The sequence below is a fragment of the Lonchura striata genome, chromosome 3 (genome assembly GCF_050655825.1).
Source record: "Lonchura striata isolate lonStrDom1 chromosome 3, ASM5065582v1, whole genome shotgun sequence".
Taxonomy (NCBI): domain Eukaryota; kingdom Metazoa; phylum Chordata; class Aves; order Passeriformes; family Estrildidae; genus Lonchura; species Lonchura striata.
This window is the reverse complement of record NC_140705.1, coordinates 84,835,684-84,849,736: the sequence shown is the minus strand read 5'-3', so window position 1 is coordinate 84,849,736 and position 14,053 is coordinate 84,835,684. Positions and strand designations below refer to the sequence as shown.

The 14,053-nt window shown below is 46.7% G+C and overlaps 1 protein-coding gene across 14 annotated transcripts in view; it reads right to left on the bottom strand.

Annotated features, from left to right (window-relative positions):
- TMEM63B (transmembrane protein 63B) overlaps positions 1-14,053 on the bottom strand; it is a 48,747-nt gene that overhangs the window by 30,962 nt on the left and 3,732 nt on the right. The window lies entirely within an intron of this gene.

The following is a 14,053-nucleotide window of genomic DNA, read 5'->3' as shown; positions in this document are numbered from 1 at the left end:
GTGTGTTATAAACAAACAAACAAAAAAATTTAAACCTTTGGGGAATATAGTTTGCAATGTATATACAAGGTTAAATGTTGTTAGTACAAGTAACAAATTGTGATTGGATGTTGTTAACAATGTATGTATAAGGATGGATGTTGTTGATACAAGTAACACGTTGTGATTGGAAATGTAGTTAACAGCATATGGTACAGGGTTAGATGTTGTGGGTGCAAGTAAGGTGATTAGTTACATTAAAACTCAATACTGTTGTGCATGCATAAAAGGGGAGTGGAATCGGGGAGAAGATTCCAATCTTTGTGGAGGGAGGGCAGAGAAGCTTCCAGAAGTACAGCATTGTGGAACACAGCCACAGCTCAGATCAAGATTGGAAGAGAGACAAACCAAAGGAGGCGAGAATCTCAAAATGATTGGCAAAGACTGCACCAATTTATGGGCCAACCAGCAACAGAGAAATAGACTATCACAGCACAGATCCTGAGCGCCCCAATCAGGAGAGAAGAGAGAGACTTTAAAAGGCCTGGGATGTGTGACATCCGGTTCTTTCCTTGGAAACACCCCTAACTTACTTTGTTGTTGTTGAAACAGTCCCCAGACTAGCTGGGGGCTTTTGCTTCCAGTTGTTCAGTTTGTAATAAACACGCTTGTTTTTAATTAACTGGCCTCTTTTTTTGTGATTTTAAAGTTTTCTTTGTAAGCCTGTCCATAACAGATGCATTCCATAGGCTTGAGTTTGGAGAACACCCAGGAGCAGCTAAGCATCATAGCCTGGAGCTGCTGTAAGGCAGCTTGCACACCTGGAGGCTGCTTTCCACAGAAAGCACTGCCCTAAAAAGAGTGCAAATCAGTGGTGAACAGCCTAATGGGAGCTGTAGCAGTTAGCTCTGAAAGAGACATGCTCAGAAAGAGCTGTGCTATTCCCATCCCATCAAATCTTCTGCCCTGCTAAGCCCTTCCGTGTCAATACTTATTCTGGCCATATTTCCTGAGACCACCTTTCCCTCCAAAAGCTTTTCAATCTCTGCTTCCACAGATGACTTCTAACATCAAAATAAAACAATGTGATGGGTCCAGGTGCCCCAAACCTGAGGTGACTTCATGTCTTCATGTCTGACTTCGTGCCTCCATCTTGGTGTGCAGTCTTGAAGTTTGATGGTCACCCCATACAACCCTAACCCTCTGCTGGACACAGTTACCAGCACACAGCACAACACTGCCACAATGCACTAAAACATGACATGGGTTTCTGCCAAGAAATCATAATTCCTGACTGTTCACCTTCTATGGAAAGGTCAACTGGCTGGCTAGACTGGTGTGAAAGTGCAACATCACAGAGAGGGGCAGGAGAGGCCATCACCCAAATAAAAAGGAGCGAGTGGACTCCAAAGATTCAGGGTACCTAGAGACAAAACCCCTGTTCTTTGCTGGTTCACAGGGGTGAACATGCTGCTCCATACTTCATTTCTGAAAGGGGACAACACACCACATGTATTGCATGAAAAGAAACCATCCAAAGCAGTGGCTGAGGTATTTTCTTTATAGGCGTGAAGTTTGCTTGGCTTTCCCAATCACATTACAAGAGCAGGGAAAAAAACCAAAAACAATTAGTAGAACTATGGCATTCTGAGATAAATTACTAATTAATAACCCAGATGAGATAACTGCTTAGTATTTCTCCTAATGCAAATCTTTGGCAACTGTACAAGATAATGCTTGTTAAGATATTTCGTCAACGATCTTCATGCAAAAGAAATGACCCCTGCTCAGGAAAGCTCCGAAGTACATACTTATCTTGAAACACTTTTACTGAAGTCATCATAAGTACATGGCTAAATTAAAGTGTTTACCCAAAAAGGGACAGACTTGAGTACTGTGCTCTGCTTCAAGAACCAGATGTTTCCAAGACCATTCTCTGGATTCTGGCTATGTGCAGCAGCTACCAACCTAGCCCCAGCTGGGTGCCTCAGGGTAGAGGCAGCAAAGACCAAAAAGTTTAAGTAGAATTTTTCTTTAATGTTGGCAAATAGGTTCCTGCTGTACACTTCATAGCAACCAGTTAAATAAATGATCCTAGACCAGAAAGGTTTCTTCTCTTCCTGGGGAAATGGTTCTGGCAGGCTTGAAAAGCATGCCATTTCTCCCAGTTCTGCTTCCAAATTTCATTACTTCTGCTTCTCACTGCTTCATCAAAAACATTGCTCTCCCTTCTCAGCATCAGGATTGAAGATCCCTTGCTGACAGAAGACATCTCTTACCTGCCTCCACTTTCCTCGAGCCTGTACACCTGTCATTTTTCCAAGCACACCTTTCCAGTGTGACTGTTCCTACAGCTGGTGTGTCTCCCTGTGTGGTCAGCATCTTTCTCAATGTACTGTGCCCAAACACCCCAAGCATAGACATGGCTAGAGCCAGAGGAACATTGATACTGCAGCCTCCTTGCTCTGCAGCACAACTTCTTTCCATTCTTAGCCTGAGAGGCCAAAGGGTTCTCTGTCAGTCATACCATGGCCAAATATACATATATCCCAGCACTCTGTCATCCTAGCTTATCCTCTCACTTCCCCTTTCCTTCCGGCACAGCTGCCTCCCACAGTGCTCAAACTGTCCACAGAGGGAGGGCAAAGTAAGGTTTGTTTTTATCTTTACATTTTTTTTAACTTTGAAATAAACACAATATTTAGATAAGTGTCACCTGTTACAAGGAGAACTTCAATTTTCCCATTTATATCGGCAAACATTAAAACATTCTAGTTGTGCCAATTTTACATAGCGGGAAATACCCGAACCTTGTTACCAGATTTGCTGTGGATCACCAGCATCAATCAGCTTGCCAATCAACTCTTGCCAAATGCAAACACACAACACAACCTTTGTTACCTCCGCTGATCTTAGAGGGTATTTTGAAAAGGTCTCCTGCACTAAAGCACTCAAGGTGCCTCAGAGTAATCCCAAGCAGCTGTATGAACTAGAATTTCCTGCACTTTTAATGGGGCAGGCAACCTAGAGATACCAATGGCAGAGAAAAAAATCCATTACTGCATAATGGAGGCTTCCTAACATCTGCTTTTTAGATTATGGCATGGAAAGACATGTGCTACACACTACAGATGAGACAGAAGCCTCTTACAGCACATTTTGCTTTTTATCAATGGATAAAGTGTAGCCACATTGCCATATTTGGAGGCCAAAAAGGCTGTTCTGGGATGCCTCTTCCAACATACCCCAATCAGCTCTGAGGAGCAAGCCCAGGAAAGCCCTAGGCAGCATTAGGTTTACATGGCTTAAAACACAACCTGGACAATGCAGAGTAAGGCCAGACAACACTGCTTACCTGAGCATCAGACCAAGCAAAGCCTCCTCCCCCCAAACTGAAGAGTTTTCAGATTCAGTTTGCACTTTGCAATCTACCACCACACCCTCCCTAGAGCTCCCAGGGAAGCCTGCTTCTCCTTTCCCCCAGTCCTCCTCAAATTTAGTAAGCGGGAAGGCTGCAAAATCAGCTGTCCCCTGCCTAAGACCATCCAGGCACGCCAACTTACAGCTCCTCCTTGAATCACAGCCTCCTGTGGAGGGTACATCATATCTCCTCCCTATAGTGCTAGTGCTGGAAACATACATCCCAGGCCAGCTTCAAGAGAGGACAGTGCCCAGCTTCCCCAGAGCAAACCTGACAGCCATGCTTAGACTTCCAGGGCCTGAAATGGGAAAGCACAAGGGTGCAGGAGAGCAGCAACTCCTCCAGCCTCCTGTCCTGGGTGGCTAGCCCCACTACTGCTGCTGCCCTGCCCACCTATTTATGACCAAGACTTGCCACAGTAATCCTGCCACAGCTCAGTAAGTGAGGAGGCTGGAATTTCACAACTGGCACTTTGCCCTCTGCTTATGCCACTTGACCGGCATCCCAGTCAAAGTCTTCAAAAATCCCCACATACAGAAATCGGGTCTCTACTGAGGCTGTGGTGCCAGCCATAGCTGCTGGGGACTGACTGCCAGGTCTGGGTGGCAGGGACATGTCCTGGTAGCTCTGCAATCAACTCTGCCACATGCATCTCTGCTGGGTTCCACCTCATGCACTCACACTGGGTGTGTGTGTATGACTCATTTACTGCAGCTCATCAGAAATCCACAGACCCAGCAGTGTTTTAGGGTCAACACTTGCTCTCCAAGTGGCACAGGCACAGGGATGTGTATGTGTGACTCCTCAGCAATCAAAGAGACATCCCTTGCTTGGTGCCTTCTACTCAGCAACCTAGTGGACAGTACAAAGCATCCCAGAGAAGTTAGCAGCTCATCTTAGAGTCACACAGATGCTGACATACACCTCCTGAGTCAGGGACCATCTGGAAAGAAATTGACAGCTACCAAGATCCCAGTTTTACTCCACTGCTGCTGGCCAGCAGTACTTTAGTCCCTACATGAAACACCTGCAGACCCTCAGGGCTAAGTTTAGCCCAACATAGCCACTTGCATCTCACTCCTTCCTCTTGAATCCCACCTGCTTTCAATCCTACCTATCTAATATCAATCTACACATCACAGATTCACAGAATCATTAATGTTAGGAAAGACCTCCAAGATCATCAAGTCCAACTATTAACCCAGCACTGCTGCATCCACCATTAAACCATGTACCCAGGTGGTGCATCTACATGGGTTTTGAATACTTGCAGGGATGGGGATTCCACCATATCTCCGGACATCTTGTTCCAGTGCCTGACCACTCTTTCAGTGAAGAAATTCTTCCTAAAATCTAACTTAAACTTTCTCTGGTGCAACTTAAAGACATGCCCCTAAGCCCTATCACTTGTTAGGTGGGAGAAGACACTGTCCCCCATCTGGCTACAGCCTCCTTTCAGAGTAAGTACACATGTTCCCCATTAGCTTCCTTTTCTGCAGGTTAAGCATCCCCAGCTCCCTCAGCCACTCTTCATTAGATCTGTGATCTGGATCCTTCACCAGTTCCACTGCCCTTCTCTGGACATGCTCCAGCAGCTCAACATCCTTGTCATGAGAAGCCAAGCAGGGCTGGTGGGAGGCTCTGGATAGCATCCAGAGGTAAACATCAGGGCCAGGTAAACAAAGTTGGAGCTCAGGAAGCATCTCCTCAGACACATCCACAGCTGCCCCTTGATGAGGGGTCACCAATGCCCCTGCATGCCTGAGCTGTACTCACAGCTTCCAGGCCCAGGTCCCACTAAGCCTGTGCTCACCACAGAAAATTCCTCCCAATATAGCATCAATTGCCTATTTAAAACATGATGTTTACTAACACCAAACACACTCCTGCTGGAAGTGGAGGATGAGATGAGTCAAGGAAGCATGAGCAAGGGAACTTTCTTCTGTCGTGGGAAGATGAGGGGATTGTGGGAGGGTTACTTAGGGATGGGTGCTGCAGAATCAGCTGATCACCTGCAGTTCCCTCACCAATGCAAGGAGACTCAAGGGCACACTTACTGTTTCACATCAGACTCTTAAGCTCTGGGAACACTTTCCTGTGAAAGTGTGAGATCAGATCCAGCACAAAGGAGTGTGCCAGCACCCCCTTGCAGACTGCTCCAGACTTGAGAAACAGCAAGTGCCAGCAGGTGTTGAAGCACCAATTTAAAATGAAGGCTCTGAAAACCTCTTCACAGTTCCTGGGACCCTCTTGCAGCAGCTCAAAAAAGCATTACTGGTTGCTACAGTGCTTTGACAGGACCTCAAGGTAGTGTCCATCTCCAGGGGAACCACAACCCCTCCAGCCAGTGGGTGGGGAAGCAGCCCTGCTCATCCTTGCCCAGCCTGCTCTGGATGGTCACTCTATTCTTCAATTTGCTCAGTGCCCCTGGGAAGATTTGCAAGGACATCTGACTGCTGAGGCACTAGTGACACCAGCCTTTATCTGTGGGCAGAGATGAGCACTGTGGGCAAGGTTTGCTATGGGTCTCAAAGGTTTGAGGAAGGAAAGGGATTACAACCCCAACTTCCCAAGGCACCATCTCACACCTGGAACACTGTCCAAGAATATGCTCCTGGGCAAGAGAAGGCAAGAAAAGAGTGCCTTCTAGGGCTCCTTGAATTTTGCAGACTTTCTCCAGAGCCAAGTTATATCCCATCCTAGATGGCTGGAAACAGATCCCACATGATGTTATTGAACTGCATACCCATATGGTAGCAGATCAGATTCTTGAAGCACCTCCAGGCAAAACAATGTGTCAGACCCTGACTCTTTCTAGAGCCACCACTGCATTTTCCATTTTTCCCTCCTGGCTGCATCCAGCCATCTCATGATGCCAGGCTAATTTTCAGAACCTCACATTTTCCTCTCAGTCTTTGAGAAAGTTAATGCTTTCCTGCCCTCAAATAGCCAATATCTCTCCCATCCTACCAAACTCATAATGGACCTCCTGGCTCCCTTCCCCAGATTTGTCTTCTATGCCACAGCACTTACCAGTCCCAAATGGGCTGACTAGAATGCATATTTACATTAAGCAGGCTGGATCAATTTCTGAGTCTTTAACCTTTCCTAACAGGCAAGAGAGGGTTGGTGTCAGGGGCTTTACCAGAAAGCCTCATCTGATTTCTAGTGCATGTTCAGCCAAGACTTGGAGTCCAGAGGTCTGACTGGAGCACAGGACATGGTCACACATAGGGTCCAGGAACTGCTGGACAACTGTATTAAAAGTTTTGGCTATAAGCCATCCACTCAGCTTACCTTTGTGTATCATCCCTTCAGCATGGATCAACAGGGATGCAGGCTTCTGCATTCTATGCACTACCAGAGGTGAAGGCACCAGCAACTTTGCCCATGCCTAGGACAATCCTTTGCTCCCTTCATCCTCCTGGTTCACCCCTGTAACCACTGCTGGGTGCCCACTCTATGCCAGCTTCCCACATGTCCATGTAGCAGCTCCCGGTCATGCTCACCCCTGCCCACCTGCTCCTCCCAGCACCGATTCTCCCGCCCCAGCACTGACTCACTCCCTGCTGCTACCAGCCATGCACCCAGCCTGCCTCTGGTATACCCACCACTCCAAGACACGGGGTGAGGGGAGCCAACACTCTGCTTTAGAGAGCGGCAGTGAACCAACATGGATCCACAGCACAGGAGAACCTGCCTGTGCTGTGCATCCCAGCCTGAATGGCTACATGACTACAGGTATGCTGCTGATACGACCCATGCCTCTGATCATCAGAATCACACCCAACTCCTCCCAGGGAGATAACGCAGCTAATTTCCAGCCACTGGCAAGACAATCCACTTTCCAGATGATACATACTAGCAGCACTTTGTTGCTGCCTGCACTGTCACCTACAGTCAGCTGAAATCCCTGTCGAATTACTAGGAGTAAAGGGTATGTCTTGCAGCAACGGACCTCTGCTCCTATTGTTAAAGTCCAGGAAAGTAGAAGGGAGCTGTCACTGCCCTGCTGTCCCCTATTCTGCTCTGGCTTGAGAATTTACCCCTCTCCTGGATAGGCAACTGTCATGGAACTAGCCACAGGATTAAAACCAAACATGTTTGTGGATGGTTTCCCAGCTGCTTGACAGAGTAACTGCAAGAGCAAAAGCCTCACACTGCTTGGTCAGCTCCAAGCAGACAGGGAGATGCCCAGGTGGGCAGCAGTGCACCTTGCAAAGCTTTGCCACTGCTAGTTTAATTTTCCATCCAAGGTCACCGCTTAGGCTCTCCAGGACCAGGTATGTTTCCTGCCCTCCAGGGAGCATGCAGTGGCACCCTGCTGCAAGTTTAACACAGAAAAATGAGAAAGAGGGGATAAAACATTCCCCATCTATCTCTAGTCTGAGTCATGGGACCTCATGCCAGCCCCTGCACAGCCTCTCCTGTCTGCATGAAGCATCCACTTTTGGGTGGAGCAAGGCTGCTCTGCTCAGTGCCCCCAGCTTCCACTCCCCATCCATAGGCTCTTCATTCTACACCTCATGCAGGTATTAGGTATCTCCTCCTGCCATCTGCCACCTGTCTTCACTGTCACGCTTTGTCCTTTAGTTCTCTCCTACCTGGAGAGGTAGGTTTCAAATTTATGTTAGGGAAAGGCCAGTCCCCAGCCCTGTGGGGGCTGTCAACAGAGAAAGCACATATGCCTGTCCATTTTTCTTTTCCCCTGGCATTTACAGTCACCACATTATGACAATGGAAACCACATCTTGACTATTCCCTCTGGTTTTTGCTTTGGTACCACAGTACAGGAAGGAATGGGAGGTTCCTCCTCCAGCACTTCAGGCAGTAACATGTACCAGCAGGTCTTCCTCCTGGACCTTCTTTTGCCTACTCACTTACCAAGCAATGGGACAGCTATTCATGTTCTGCCATCTCTAACACACATACTTTAAGAAGTACGGGCAGATAAAAAAAAACCCAACAAAACAACCCAAGAAACAAAAATCCCAACACCAAACCACTGCTCTCCAGCCACATTTGAGTTGCACTCCCTCTTATCCTGAAATCCACCTGCCACGAGACTCCTGCAGGCAAAAAAGGTATGAAAATGTACACCTGTCTAAGTGGGAAGGCAGAGCAGGAATAACAAGGCAGCAAAGCCCTAGTGCTGGGCTAGGAGAGAGAGTGTTGGCCCAGAGCTCCTGGAGTCTCCAGAGCCAGCTCAGAAGCTCAGAACTACACACTAAAGCAGCACAGAATCTGAAAAATATAAAAGCTAAAAATTAATCCATCCTCTTTTGGTACAGCCAATGCTGCTCTATCCAACTCCTGCTCCAAGGAGGAGCTGGATAGAGTAGGGTAAGAATGATGGAACGATCCTGCTTTGTTCTCTATTTACCAGACACACTTCCACTCACCCCCATGTATTCTGAAAAGAGGCTCATCAAAACTGCCCACCTCCTCTACTCAGACTGACCCATCTCTTCTCTTCCCCAGATTTGCAAGCTCCATCTAAAGATTCTATTTGATCTTTCACATCTAGCTACCCCCAGACACATCTGCAAGCACAGCTGTGTCAGACACAAAGACCCAAGCAATCAACATGTCTCCACAGGCATAAGTCTATTGATGGAGGTGCAGTTGTACTGGCAAAACTGCTTCTCAGTGTTTTAAGGTGGTGGAATAAAACCAGACTTTAGAAGCAGGAGCATTTTATGCTAAAATAATGTATTGTCAGAGCAATCAAAACAGGCAGTCCTACGCATCAAGCAGGTCAGAAGCTGCAGGAGACACCTAATGCACCCCAGAGACATGGCCCAGACCATGCTCAAATAGTGCCACCATACCATGCCTTTAAACCTTTGATTTGCAAAGGTGCATCCCTCATTCCATATCCACCACAGGAAAGCTGAGCTATGGCTCCTACTCCACAAGACTCTCCTGGAGCAACTTCAGCTGTTCCACCCTGTAGCACTCAACTCTCCAGACAAAAACACAAAGGCTTACTGGCATTATTCCCTACAAACCAGAGCTCTCCTCTCATCAAATGGAACAAAGCTTTGAAGAAAACAAAATAAAAAAGTGAAATGCTGGGGGTTTTCCCCCAGTTTTGCTTAAAGCATATCAAAGTATTTGCCTTCCCTGACTTGAAACCATAGTCAGGATCTATTTACTAGCTTTGCAATTCCTCTCCTACCCCAAGCAGTAATAAAACATGAAGACAGTCTGAGATTCCAGGAGCACTATTCCAGCAGCAGGGATTTACAAGGGATACATCCTGTCAGGCTCAGTGGATCATTTTTATTTTTAACAGCATTACAGTGTTAGTGGGTGAAAGGGAAATTGTGGATGCAGCAGGATTTTAGGGAGCCATTTGTTGCGGTATCTCACCCAGTCTCCCTTTTGAGGTTTGTTCACTGGACTAAGGAAGAAACATCACCTCACAGACTGAAAACAGGCATAATGACCCTAAATAAACGAGTAGCTCAAAGTGACAAAGCACTGCATTACAGACTGCCAGGACCCAGAGGCAAGGGTCGTCTTTGGTTTCATTAATCATTTTTACTGGCTAGGGTGCTGAGTTTGGAGAGGTGTTAGGTGCTGGCTGTTTCAAGTACCTGTTTGGCAAAGTAGCTGGGCACCACAGGAGAAGCGATGCTACAAGTCAGAGACAGATAACAGGATGTGACAAGGAGAGGTAGGAAACAATTCCAGAGGCACATGCACAGAGAATGTGTGCAGGTTTGTAGGGAATCACCCTATATAAGATGGGGCCAGGTGAGTGCTTTGTTTTACTGGAGCTGTCTCCTCATAAGGTAGAGGAGTCGCAACAAAAGTCCTTAGATAATAAGGAGCAACAGGCAAGGAGAACAAAGGAACACAGAGAACAGAGGTGCACTGAAAAAGTAACAGGCAAAGACCTCCACATGTACAAGAGGAGAAGGCAGAGCTAGCTAACTGCACAGCTCTGAGGGTGACCACAGCCCCAGCATCCCACCATGTTTTTTGCCACTCTTCATACCCTAGCATTTCTACTCTACTAAGCTAATGATACACAGTCATAAGATACATTATGCTTAAGCAGGATAACCAGGCCTCATCTTCATCGTTGCCTTGATTAGATAAGCAGATTTATCTTCTTATGTTTCTCACCATAAATCTATCTCTTCAGGCCTCAGACTAATACTGTAACTTTTCTGCACTCTCTCCAGTTTTTCAGCAGCCTTTTCTGAGTGAAAACATTGGATTTACACTGTGTATTTTAGTATCAATCTGCCCAGCACCATCTATGGCAGTAGAGTCTCATTCTTAGGGCTACTCATTGCTGCCTTTCCAGGTGTAAAATGTTTCTTACAACTGCCAGGCTTGAAGGGGCCTTAACAGTCAACAGTCTGTTGAGATTCTTTACTTGAAGCACAGCCAGTTGCAATTTATCCAGATCTACAGACTTTTAGCTAATTTCTTCCAAAACTAACATATACACCCCAACTCCCCCAAAAAGCCCTTCAAGATAGCCTGTATTTCTGCTTCACTATCCCAACTGATATTACAGGGAACCATAAAGTCTGAACTCCCTAATTACAGGTAAAGCAACTTCCTACCCCATCTTCATTATAACTACAGTCTTCTAAAAATGTACATTGCTGTACATTCTTAAAGACCACAAAGTTCCCTCCTCCACCTTTTTTTACTCAGGTTACACAGCCCTTCTGACAGTTCTTCTCATCCTTCCTCCCACATCATATTTCTAAAGATCTTAATTTCTATTGCTTTGCTGCATAGTCTCTTGTTTGCACACATTCTTCTCCAAGAGTTGCCCCTGTATCTGAGCCTGGCCCTTCAGCAACACTTCATCTCTGTTCAGGAGAGCACTAATTGCTTCCTGCAGCTTAGAGTGTCACTCCTAACTCAGCCTGGCACAAGGCTTTGGAGAGCACTAATTGCTTCCTGCACCTTAGAGGTGTCATTTCTTACACAGCCTGGCACAAGGCTTTCCTTGTGTTTTTCTGCTCCCCAGAAGAGCATTAATCCTCAATCCTCAAATTCTGACAATTCCGTTATCTTCGCCTGCCTGCTTAGCTAGGGCTTCTTTATCAGGTAGAAACTCCTTTGAATACAATTCTGCCATTAGTTGAGAGTCTACATGGGGCATGCTTCCTATCTCCTTCTCCTTTCTCATTTGTTTACAAGGCTTACCCCTGGGTCACTGAGCTGGCTGACTTAAGTCAAGATCTATTACATCCATCCGTCACCCCCGCTCACCTGCGAGCAGGCCAACATCTAAGGCATGGGTATTGACCAACTGGATGCACTATGTTCCAGACAAATGGATGCTGGTGATTTTTAACTGGCATATTCTCCCACCTCCCTAACAGAATAAACACTAACTGTTTATTCTACCTTATTAAGACAGACTGGATGTTTTCCCCTTGTATTTCAAGGGATAAAACCTTGGACAGTCCCTTCACCAGATGTTTTCTCTGGTGGCTGCTCACCATGCAAAAGTTGCCTTAGTCTAGAAGTACTTTCAGGAAAATTTCATAAGGCTTTGCCCATATGACCACATCTAATTTACCAAAATAGTCTTGTCACCTATTCTGATTTGTGCTTGGATTTGCTTTTTAGAATTAACTCAACACCCCTGAACTTGTTTGCAAGGTGAAGACAGAGCTCTTACTGTCACATTTTATTTGTTCTTCTATTCCACACCTGCAGGAGCTAAGTCCTTCTATCCAAGAGCTGCACCAGCTCCTTCTGCCACAGCTGGGAGTTCACACTAAGTTTCACATCCACCACAAACCCAGTTCCTTCCTCCCAGATTTATAACTTTGTGACTAATGCCAGCTCAAGCTGCCTTTTCTGTATTGTGAGTAATAGTGAGTGAGTCCTTGGAAAGCAACTGCAGTTCAGCAGACACATGATAATTCATTTCCAGGTCTATGCCTCAAGCATGGACTTAGAGCCCACGAAAACCAAACCACCCACTTGTATATGCTTGAGGTCAGCTTTACCAGCATCACCTGAGAACCTCCAAAACTCAACACCTTCGCATAAGGGAGTGTGGGCCACTAAGCACAGGGAGATGAAGGATGAATCCCTTTTAAGATCTCCCTTGGGATCCAAAGGCACTATATTTTTGTCTCAAGAGCACAAGTGCCTGAGGCCATCTTCAGAGACCCTCCCCAGTCTGTGCCAGGTGCTCTCTGCCCTCTGGCAGAAATCGTCAGATGTGATAATTTCTTCAAGCAGAAGACAAAGCCTGTTGCTATCTCAGTTTCCTCTAAGTACAAGACCGTGCCAAAATTGTCTCCAACTTTGAAGGGACCTGAAACAAAGTCTACTAAAGGCCACCATTTATCTGTCAAAAGCGGTGCCAGGCCAGCACACGAATCTCCCACCAAATGCACTCTTGCACAAAATTGCACTTTTAAGAATAGCACACTCCCCTGACCCATGTCAGCAACACATCAGGAGACAGGTGGATGAATTAAGGGAGCCCATCAGAACAGCTCTTCCATGCAGGTCAACAGGATAAAGTGCAACATGTCCCCACAGGCAACACCACATGGTGGCAGAGCCAGAAGTCATACCACTGGTGGCAGCTAGCTGTCTGCAGAGTGATCCTCTGCAATAAGATGGGAACAGAGACCTGCACAGAAACATGAGAAAGCACTGCTTTGGAAGGGGAAGCAAGCAACTCCTCTGCACAAAAAAATTACAGGGGTGCAGAGGAGATGAGTACACCCAGGGAAGGTTGGGAACAGACTGTCCTTCCAGGGAGTGAGAGTGAACAGACACACAGGAAAGGTCTGCAGCAGTCACTCTTCCAGACAGAGAAAGGCAGGGAGATTTTCCAGCTTGCTGCTCAGAGGTAGCATGGCTGTGGTGGTTCAGAACAGCAATAGCAGAACACACTGAAAACAGGCAGCATGAATCCTGCCTGTGACTGCTTTCTCCTGTGCTGATGCAATGTGTCGCCTTTCTAACACACAGCTCTTAAAGAGATCCAGCCCTTTCTTTAATGCAACAGCACAAACAGCCAACAGAAATGGAAATCTTCAAAACCTTAAGCCAGACCTGTACTACCAACAGACAATTTCTCTGGGGAAAAACAGCATGCATAAAAGAACAGCTCTCTCTCTTTCCAGCACAATAACCATGTGAGCAGAGGCTGCTGCCATCAAGTTAGACCAAAGCACATCAAGAGCAGACCTTGCTCAGATGTAGTGGGCTATGCCAGCAGGACGCCTATCTTGCCCATATAAACTGTGTAGCCACTGCGAGAGCTTGGCCTGACAAGACCACTGGGATACAGGGAAACCATTTCTATTCCACTACCTGGCTTTAAGAAGGAGTGAAAGTGAAAACAGAAGAGGGAGAATGGCAGGCAGTCAATTTCAACATGCAAGAGCCAAGGGGAGAACAGAAGCCTTTCCAGGACTGCTTGGCAATCATGTGCAAGGAACACATAGGGGGCACGCAAACATAACCCTGTAAAGGACAGTGAGCACTGCGCACAGAAACATGAAGGAAAGGATTCTGCATCTCTCATAGCAAGCCAGCCTCAGGCTTCCTGCAGCTAATCTGTATTTGGAGCAGAGGGCAGACACCCAGCTCCATGCTGGAAGGACTGAGAAGGCAGTGCCAACGACAGGCCTGCAGGCTCAG